The following is an 11,280-nucleotide window of genomic DNA, read 5'->3' as shown; positions in this document are numbered from 1 at the left end:
TAATAAATTATTATCATTTTTATGAATTTTAAATTTTTTGTTTATTTTTTATTTCAAGTTTACAGAAATTTTATTTTTATAATATTTTTAATTATTTTATTGTATTTTTGATGGGATATGTTACATTTTATATTTTTAAATTTTTTTGTTTATTTTTATATATTTTATATTTTTAACAATTTAATTAATTTTGTTTTATGTTTTTATTTCATGTTTAGAGAAATTTTATTGTTATAATATTTTTTAATAATTTTTGTTTTTTTGTATTTTTTGATAGGATAATAATTTATTATTATTTATGTTTATATTTTTTATATGTTTTAAGTTTGTTTTTTATGTTAATTTATTTTTTTGAATTTAATAATTTTTTTTGTGTTTATTCAAGTTTTTAGAATTTTATTAATATTTTTTTTTATTATTATTATTTTTTTTATGTTGATATTTTTTTTTTTTTTTTATTTTTTTTATTTTTTTATTTTATTAATATATTATTTTTATTAATATATTTCAAATTTGTATATTTTATGTTGTTTGAAACGGTGTCATCCAAGTGGCAAGCATGTTTTTTATTTTGTTTTGGAAAAAATACAAGAAAAAACAATATTGTGGAAATATTTTTAATAACAACACTTTTGAAAATGAATCATAAATCCTGCTACTTAGCAGAACCCGCTGTTTGTATGCAAAAACCATTCGTAGATTTATAGATAGTCGCATATATAGAATATATGTATGTATATACAAACATACACATATCGGCATTTAGAACACTTTATAATTACATGATTGCTAAAAATTTAATTAAAGGTAGAGCTATTTACACTAAATGAACCGAAAGTGTACTTTGATGCTTGGAATAAAAGCATATGATATCAAGTAAAGTGAGTTTTTAGTATAAAAAATGTCATTTGTCAAAGGCAAATGCTAATTCAGATTACTACTCGTACTTATATATAGTACATATTAAAAAATTATTTCTCAATAATAAGAACGTTCGCAACAGTATTGACCTACTGAATCTATACAGTTCTCTACAAGCACCTCTTTCACATATACTTACTCTTGTGCTTAGTTTTCCATAATAAGCCTGCTATAATCGACCTAAATTAGTGGTTTTATATTAAATTACATATACATAGCTCTCTATGTACACCATATAACTGTTTATACAGATGCTTGAATAATGCTTTTCATTAACATCAATAAACTAAGTCAAACTGTACTAATTAGAAAACGTGTGCTACTTTCCAAACTGTTCACAACTTTTATCTGTTCTCCAACAAACACACATTAATACAAAAAAAAAAGAAAAAAAAAACACAAATTAAAAGCAAAACTAAAGCACAACATATGAAAATGTGAAATAAAGTTCAAACCCATAGTTCTGACAACTGACAAGTGCCGTAACGACCATTCATGCAAGATCCAGAGTCAAGCGAACTGACTGCAAGCGAGTAGTTAGTGCAGAAAGATAATAAAGGAAATGATGAAAATGAAAACATAAAACGATTCTTGTACAACAACTTTCAACTTTTTGCAAATGTCAATTAAAATCTCTGCTTCCAACTCCGAGCAAATAATGATTGCGTTGAAGTGGAAAATTTATTTATTTATCTTGTGTTGCTGCTGTTGTTGCTTTTGCTCTATGGGGAGTAAATATCGCATACACTGCAGCATATGAAAAGTTTACTTAAGCTTATGCACTTTATCGGACACACTCACATACTTACAATACCCGCACTACACCTTCACTGTTTGCAAGCATATTGAACGGAAGTGAGCTTATTTCAGTTGCATTCATTCGATTAACCAAGTGAGATGTGAAAACTCAGGTTTCAAAAATGAGAAAAAAAGAGCATTTTATGTACAAATTTATATAACTGCTATATAAGAGAGGAATATCAATCGAACCTTATGAAAGAGACAGAGACAGAGAGAGATAGAGATAGATAGTGTTAGAGTTAGATAGACAAAGAGAGAGAGAGAGATAGAAGGATATATATATAGAGAGAGAGAGAAATATAAGGATAGAGAGAGAGAGATATAAGGATAGAGAGAGAGAGAGAGGCGGTAATTATTGACACAGCGAGAGACAGATAGACAGAGTGAGAGATACAAATAGACAAAGACAGAGACAGAGAGAGAGAGGGAGAGAAAGAGAGCAAAATAATATTAGTTGAATTGCGGTACCAGTAACAATCTAAGCCTGGAGATAAAGCTCAGAATAACTCTTGCCAGGTGCTACTATGGAGACGGTAGGCTATTGAATAGCAGATCTCTCCCTTGATTGACAAAAATTACTATTATAGAACGGTAATCCTATTATATGGCCCAGAAACATGTAGGATAGCGAATTGAGATAAGAAAACGCTCGAAGTATACGAGATGTCTATGGAGTCATCCACGTAAGCGATGTGCACCCCATAAGATGAAACCACGAACTGTATAAGCTTTACAGGATATAAATATAGTATATAGTTCAGCGCATCTGAATCAATGAATGTGTTGGTTAGGACATCTCGTACGCATGGAAGACGATGTATCAAAGAAAAGCTTCTGTGATTCGAAGTCCATGAGTGGACAATGAAAACAAGAGCGTCCACGCATGCAACGATGAACCAAGTACATAAGTATCTATTTGTACATGGGATGTACTCTTTTACACTCTGGGCGATCGATTTCAACCATTTGGCTTACATACTCCGGCCGCTAGATGTCGCAGGGGGTAGGCGTGGGTTTGCTGATGATAATGGAAGCCCTGAGTGTCCTCCAAATGATCCACTTTGTTTCAGCAACCCGCCGCCATAACACCGAAGCTGGAATAAAAAAACGCAAGTTAAAAGGTGTAACATCCCAAATCATAGAGGCAACAAGTGAAGTTTTGTCCACTTAGTCCAAATCGGCCCACAGTTGTAGTGTCAAGATAGTAAAAGAACCATTGGTAGATTATAGCAATTATTCCTTAAGGCTTGACTTCGTTTAAATGCAGTTCTTATCGATTTTGGGCACTCAACAAAGTATAAACATAAGCACTAACTCTCATCCGAGGCTGTTTTGATCCTTTCATTGGGAGTGTTTTTTATGTGACGGGTCCCAAACCCAACGCACAACCCTGTAAGTGTTCGGTAATTATGTACTGAACAAAATTTGGCACTAAAAACAATTTGAACATGAGCACTTAGTACCGATTCAAAGTACTCGGTGGTGTCAATTTACAACCTGTTAAAGCAGTGAGACATTTTTGATCAACGCACCACTGAAAACACATAAAAAAGCGGCACCGCTGAATAATTATTTCACTTTAAGCTCTTCATGGAACATTTATCAGTGCTCACCAATTGCAAATACATACACACATTTACGGGAAGAGGAAAGCATGTACTCGAGTAATTTGTTTATCAGGATTAAAACTTCACTGCCAACGGCATGTGGCAGCAAAACACCGAACCACGCACCAACCCAACCTCATAAAACTTTCCATATGGACCGACATAAGCATTCAACAGCTGCCTCAATGCATTTCAATCGTATCACCGTCAAAACAGTCATACAGGTACGCCGCCTCTTTTTTGTACTTTTTCCCGTATTTACATGCTGTATTTATTCTGTGCCATGAAGCAGGAGCATCAGCACCCGCAATGCTTACATAGCAACAGGAGCAGCAATTGTTTTTGCCGCTACAGCTATTAACCGAGAACGGAAAATAAGTTGACGAAAGCATGTTGTGCGAGCTAAAAAAAGGGGGTACAAGTTGGGAAAGCAAGCACATAAAGAAACTGGGTTTCCACTTTTCTGAGCGCAAACAATGTAGGGGAAATATTTGTTGAAAATGGGTAACAAAAAGACAAGAAAGTCGCTGTCGACTTGTTAGTAAATGAATGACAGCACCGTCAACAGACAATAACAAAACATTAATTTTCATTGCGGGAATGAAATATGTTTTCTTTTTTAAGCACTCTATATGTACATATATGTGTAACAGTACCGGCTATTTCATTTACTCAGCAAATGTACCGTATAACAACCGACAGCTGTGCTACGATTTAATTAAAAATATAGCTGAACTGAAACTTTTTAGTTGAAGTTGTATTGTAGTATAACTGTAGGATGTGGATACTTTTTAGTAATATAGTAGTATACCTTTAGGAGCTATTTACTTTTTTAACGAAATATGAAAATGAAAAATTAAACTATTTTTTAGCATAATTTTAGGAAATAAATAACGCTTTTAGCGTTACATATGGCACAACATATTATTTTGTAGCATACCTTTAGGAGCTACATATTTTTTAATGAAATATGAAAAAGATAGATGAAACTATTTTTTAGCATAACTTAAAGAGCTATACAATGTCTTTAGGTGTACATATGGCACTACATATTATTTTGTAGCATACCTTTAGAAACATAAAAATTAAACTCTTTTTTTTTATCATAGCTAAGGAGTTACATACATTTTTAACAAAATATGAAAAAGAAAGAAGAAAATAGTTGTTAGAAGAACCTTAGAAGCAAACATATTATTTTGTAGCATACCTTTAGGCGCTATATACATTTATAAACAGTTTTCAACATAACATATGGCAGTGTATTGTATTTTGTAGCATAATTTTAAGCGATAAACGTTGACTTTTCGACCACTTTTGCAAAGAAAGCATTTCTGCCATTTAAGGGTAGCGCAAAATGAGTTGAAATAATCACCGTATATTTAAAAATTAATAAATTCAAATTTATTTCTACAAGGTAGAGCTTTCTAAATTTGGTGTAGTATTCAATGTAGCGCTGAAAAGTTTTTTTTAGCATACAATTTGGACCAAAACACTGTCTCTAGTATAACAAGCTGAGCTCTATAGTATTTTGCAGCATACCATTAGGAGCTATATACAGTTTTTAGCTTAGCATTTACACATAGTCTTTTGTAGCACATCTTTAGGCGCTATATACAACTATGTGATAGGAAATTGTGTTTTGTAGCATAATTTTTGACAACTAATGCTGTCTTTTCCATGTCATAAACATTCGGTGCATGTTTGAATAAATTGAAATTTATTTTTACCAGCTATAGCTTTCTTAATTTTTTGTTAATTTCTTGTAGTATACTATGTTGCGCTTAAAACAATTTTTTAGCATACCTTTAGGAGCTAAAGAGCATTTTGTGGGGTTGCATACTAGTTTGAAGCATATCATTAAGAGCTATGTAAGGTTTTACTTTTGCATATGACACTACATATTATATGGTAGCATACCTTTATGCGTTAAATACAGTTTCGTTGCATAATTTTTGACAAAAAAACGCTGTCTTTTCCACAGCTTTAGCTAAAAATTAGTTCAAAATGCAACAGACATTTAAAAATTAATATTTTGAAATTAATTTTTACCAGGTATAGCTTTCTAAGTGTTTTGCCATAAATTTTGTAGCATAATTTTAGACCTTAAGCATTATACAAGTATGTTAATTAAGCTTACCTCAAAAGAGGTCAAAATTAGATATAAATAAGTATATATTTATGGGTTTAATCCCTTAGCTCTTGACGCTGCTCCAGCGCTCCATGCCCCGCACACGCTGTGTAAACTCATTAAAAATGTGTGCGCTGTGTCTAAAAGTTTTTGCAAGTTAGCAGCATACTTTTAGGTGCGTTTACAGTTGACTGCTTGCAAAAGTACATGTATAAAAATATAACAAAGAGAAAACGGTGCAAACCCAAATATTTCTGCTTGTTGTTCTTCCGCACTTCAAACAACTCATTTCCGGTCAGCTTTAGAGCTCGTTATAAATGCAACATTTCAGTTTAGCAACTTTTTTGTTAATTTGTGTAAGAAAGTCTGGAAAATGTAAAGAAATATGTCACGTGCAGCTGACTCGGGATGACAGTGAGGTAAAGTAAACGAAAAGTTCAACGCAATTAGTGAGCAGCAGATAAAGGTAACTTCAACGTGGCTAATTATGAGAAATGTTTTAATTTTGTAAGACTTGAAACAGAATTTGTAAGATTACGGGGAACGAAGAGCACTAAGCATATTTACAATTTAGGAAAGGTAGAATGCGTGAGTGCGTTTGGTCAACCGAGTTTGCGACGGCAAGACACAAGTGAGCTCCTAATATCATAAAAGAAATCTTGAAAATCATTTCGTAAATTATTGCGGACAAACTAAAATGTTGGATTTGGGTTTTACAGACACTGAAAGACAAGCGGTTGTATTAATCAATTTGTAGAAAGGCTAAAAGAACTGAGTTATTAATGGTATAATTATTTCACCACGGATTTCTATCGACAAAAACATCACCTAAGGCACAAGAATTGTTCTTTAGGTGCTATATCCACTTGTAAATTTCAAAAAGTCGATATTTTTTTTGCATATTTTTGGAACGTACAAAAGTATAGTAATCAAAAACATTCTTTGAAAATTTTTAGTTGATACGGTATGAGCGTACTTCTAAACCATTTTTAACTTCGAAAAGGCTAACCGATCAACTTAAAACCTCTTTCTTTGACCTTCTTGGACATATTCGTCAGGTAAAGTCGATAAAATAATATTTTTGATAATAATTTTGATGTTTTAAGACTTTAGAGTCTTTCTCCCTCGACATCCTTCGACATATTTGTCATGTAAAGTCGATAAAATAAGATTTTTGATAATAATTTTGAGTTTTTAAACCAGTTTGAAGTGTAAATTTTTTTTTTTACAAAAAACTACAGATTTTTAGCGAAGCTATTATTTTGTCAAAAATCAAAGATTTGACGCGTCCTTCGGTCAGTAGCTGTATTCATTTACAGAAATAATATTCTCTTTTGGTTTTCTGATTTGAGATAATTTTAAGCAGACAAAGTTTCCTCGCCGGCAGACACCTTTTTCCGAGGTCTTCTGGGAGATTGGTTACATGAAAAAGGCAATTCCAAATTTGTCCAAATGAATCACCGATTATTAAAGTGCAAAAAGTTCTATTGTAAATTATTTTTATATATTTAAAGAAGAAAATGTCTCTTCAAAAAAAAAAAAAAACCACAAACAAGTGTTTTTCTGGCTTTCAAGAGAATATAACCTTCTAAATACCATATATTCCAACGACCGTGCGTTGGACCTCTCTGGAACGGTGCTCTATTTTTGATTCGGGTCCAATAAATTTTCGTCTTCAAATCAAACTAACGGTATAAAAAGCTCCAAACTCGAGAAAGTGCAAAAGAATGTAGGACTGTATTTCAGAAAATGATCTAGAGTTAACCATGAAGTCCAAAAATTTCTATCCTTAAATCAAATGAACGGTTTTAGTACCGCGAACACGAGAAAGTGCAGTTGGATCTAGAACTACGTTCCAGAAAATGTTCTAGAGTTAACCATGAAGTCCAAAAATCTCTAACCTTAAATAAAATGAACGGTACTTAAAGCTGGATGCAGGACTAGGTTCCAGAAAATGTTCTAGAGTTAACCAGGAAGTCCAAAAATTTCTAATCTTGAATCAAATGGACGGTACAAAAACCTCAAAACTCGAAAAAGTGCAGCTGGAGCTCAGACTTCATACCAGAATATGTTATAGAGTTAACCGTGAAGTTTAACAACATCTTGGTAGACAAAAAATCCACGCGAAAATACCAAAAAGTATAGGACCTTGGTATAGGCTGTGCAAGACAGCTACGAAAAACACGTCTGTATCCATTTACATGTTAAGCCATAAGCAAACAACGTCAAATTTACGCCATACACTCCCTTCCTCTACCTCTCCACCACGTATGCAAATTTAAAACAGTTAACTCGATTCGCAAGCCAATCACCACCATGTTCTCGCACCTCCATTGATTTCATTTTCGAAATCTATTAACATTTGCATACATGGTTTACACAACTAAACCGGCGTCACGCTAAGCTAACAAGCCTAAAAGTATGCAATGTAAAATGCTACTTATGCATGTAGTTGATACCGAGCCGCAGCAAGGACTACGGAACTGCGACGCAAAAAAGTATGCTTTGTTGCCAGGCAAAATAGACAAACAAAGCGCACAGCACATAGCAAGCAAGTCGCGGAAAACGGAGCAAAATAGTTAACATGCAACAACAACAACTTGCGGCAACTACTAACAGCGCGCTGCGCGTTATAGCAGCGCCGGGCGGCGCAGCTGCGGGTTTTGTCAGCAGCTGTGCACAAAATTCAATACAAAATTTGCATTTTTCAATTTTCACAGCTTACACACAGGTTGTCTGTCGGCGGGGGTGAGGTCGAGTGTACGCGCTGGTAAGCTCAAGGATAACAGCTACAACCAGCAGTAAGATATATCTATGTGTGTGTGTGTGGGTGTGTGTTTTCTATGCCAAGCGTATTATAGAGTTTATTTTGCATTAGCATGCGCGTGTAGTTGGCTTCGAGTGTGTGTGTGTGTTAGAAAATGGCGTTGTTGGACAACAAGCGCCCTCACCTTCATCCAACCCCGCTTGGTTGCTGCACTGCTGGTGAATAGGAATTTCAATATTTATAGAAAAATTATGCAAAAAAGGCAAATTTCATGCAGTGTGTTGTTGTTGTTGTATGTTTAGACGACGGCATGAGGCATGCAACATGATGGCGGCAATGAGTTTGTAGCACACACACAATGCCGCTTACAACCATTTGCCAATTTGAAAGTGGCGCTATCATAAGCATTAAGAATAACGGTGGGTAAGGCAAATGCAAATGATGGTCACTCAGCTGCGCGTGGTTGTTGCATTGAAATTTTGTACTTTTATTTATTTTGTACACAAAAAAAAAAATACAAACGCAAAGCATTCACTCCCGCACAAATGAATAAATGAACTTGTCTTCTTGCGCAAATTCGGTATTTTATTTTCTTTTATTTATTTATTTTTCTTTTTGTAGTAGTAAATTCATTCAGTGCAGTACATTTCGCTCTGAGTACTGTTTGCTATTTATCTTCTCGCCTCATTTGCGCTTTTTGACGCTGTAAAAGCAACTGATAATGATAATTTTAAATGAAAATCAACAAACAGAGTTTTGAAAAAATAGAAAAATAAACAAAATTCAACAAGCGGCGTGAACATAATGGAAAATGTGGATAACAGAGCGCACTAACTTGAATTTGAAATGAAAAATTTAATTTTGTATGGATAACAGTTAAGGCTAGATGCTATGTTTTGCATTCATAGAACTCGATGTTGGTCAATAATGAAATAAATTGTGTAAAAAATTAAGCTAATTTTTGTATAATTATGTAAAAAATTAAGTTAAGTTTATAGCTAATATTTAATAAAATTTTATCATTAAAAAGGGCTACCAAAAATTTTGATAATGCTTCAGATTATTTCAACAAATAAGTGAATTCAGTCTCAAAGTGTAAAATATTTCCTCAAATCGTATCTTTCAAAGCCCAACTGGTCATAGACAAATACATTGTGACAAAAAAGCTAAAAGTAAAAGTAAAAAGATGTTGTCAGGCAAAAGCCTCAATACGGCCAAATAGAACTCCTTATTGACGGTCCGTTCCTCCGGAATATGATGCTCAAAACCACGAATATTGAAAAAACAACGAGCATCACCTTGAATTTTAATCGGCTTTGGTGTGGGTTTTTGGTTTCAGTTCGTTTTTATACCCTGAACAGGGCATGTAAATTTGTGACGAAGTTTGTAACACCCAGAAGGAAGCGCCGGAGACCCTATAAAGTCTATACATAAATGATGAGTATGTTGATCTGAGTCGATTTAGCCATGTCGGTCTGTTTGTATATATACGAACTAGTTCCCTCAGTTTTTAAGATATCGTTTTGAAATTTTGCCAACGTCATTTTCTTTTGAAGAAGCTGCTCATTTGTCGGAACTGCCGATATCGGACCACTATAACATATAGCTGCCATACAAATTGAACGATCGGAATCGAGTTCTTGTGTGGAAAACTTTTGCATTTGACAAGATATATTCACGAAATTTGATATACATACATAGATTATATTCTAAGGCAACAATGTAATCTCCGAAAAAATTGTTCAGATCGGGTTACTATAGCATATAGCTTCCATATAAACTGAACACATAGTTACTAAAAGAAATGCACCTGTGAAGGGTATATTAGCTTCGTGGCAGCCGAAGTTAACGTTTTTTCTTATTTCCCCTCTATTCTGATCACTATTGACTTCTTTGCATTGCAAACTCATAAACCGAGACATGGCTGTTATAATGCTCTCCATGAATGTGATATCGGAATTCGCACGTTCACGCATGACCGAAGAGACCCGTTTACGGTACTCCTTTTCAAAAAAATTCAGCTCTATCGGGACGAGTCGAGCAAGACGCTCTCCTGCCATCAGCCTAAGCCTTGTCTGCCGATTTCAAGCACCATATTCACCTCACTTTTTTAATATTTTCATCAGTTGAAGAGGTCGTCCGGAACGAGGCATGTCTTCAACGATCTCTTGACCAACTTTGAAAGCTTTGCACCACTCGTAGGTTTGTGTTTTGGATAAAACTGAATCACCATAAGCCTTTTCCAACATTCGTAACGATTTCGCATACCAAATTTGTTTAGAAATACGAAATTTTAGACAAATTCTTTGTTCGATATTTTTATCCATTGTAAAAATCGCAACGCACTACTGAGGTGTACCGACTTAAGCAGCTGCTGTAAGCAAACTGGTTGACAGATCGCGCTCATCGCACAGACAGTCCTACCAACTTAGGAAAATACATTTTTTTGAAAAATCATTTACCCGAGGAATTTAATTACGATTCTCGGGTGCTTTTTTGTCACAGTATATAGTACAACTAGTGGATTCGACCACGCGTTGCTTTGGTATACATTTTATACTATTATTCATATAATAAACTATTCAATACAGTGAAAATTTTGTTTACGAATAAAGGTGAAATCGTTTTAGTCGGTGTAAGAATCCAAGGAATTGTACTGGAGGTTTAATTTTGAATATGTTCACATAAATAAATTTCATTGGAAAAAAAAACCGAATTTAAGGCTGCTTTCTCAACGTATGGTTGCCAGTCTTTCTGTCCAGTTAATATTCATCAAAGAACTGCGGGATCGGCCAATGTGCCTGGTTAATGGAGATGTCAGCTTAATAGAGCGTCCATTTAACAGAGTTTTCACTGTATTTTTTATTTATGAATTGTATTTACTATCCTATCTTTTAAGTTGGTTCGGACTGGACACAGTATGCTAAACTTTCTGAAATCAGTTCGGTAGTTTAGGAGTCCATCGTGGACAAACAACTTGACACGTACTTTTTATATACATATAAAGATTATCAAGATTTCCTATAAAACATTAAAAAAGTGTGATATAAGTTCAG

At 34.0% G+C, this 11,280-nt stretch overlaps 1 protein-coding gene across 3 annotated transcripts in view; it reads right to left on the bottom strand.

Moving 5' to 3' along the window:
* LOC120767746 (stathmin) overlaps positions 1–11,280 on the bottom strand; it is a 239,615-nt gene that overhangs the window by 89,190 nt on the left and 139,145 nt on the right. The window lies entirely within an intron of this gene.

Source organism: Bactrocera tryoni, chromosome 2, assembly GCF_016617805.1.
Source record: "Bactrocera tryoni isolate S06 chromosome 2, CSIRO_BtryS06_freeze2, whole genome shotgun sequence".
Classification (NCBI taxonomy): Eukaryota; Metazoa; Arthropoda; class Insecta; order Diptera; family Tephritidae; genus Bactrocera; species Bactrocera tryoni.
This window is presented reverse-complemented; position numbering and strand designations above follow the sequence as displayed.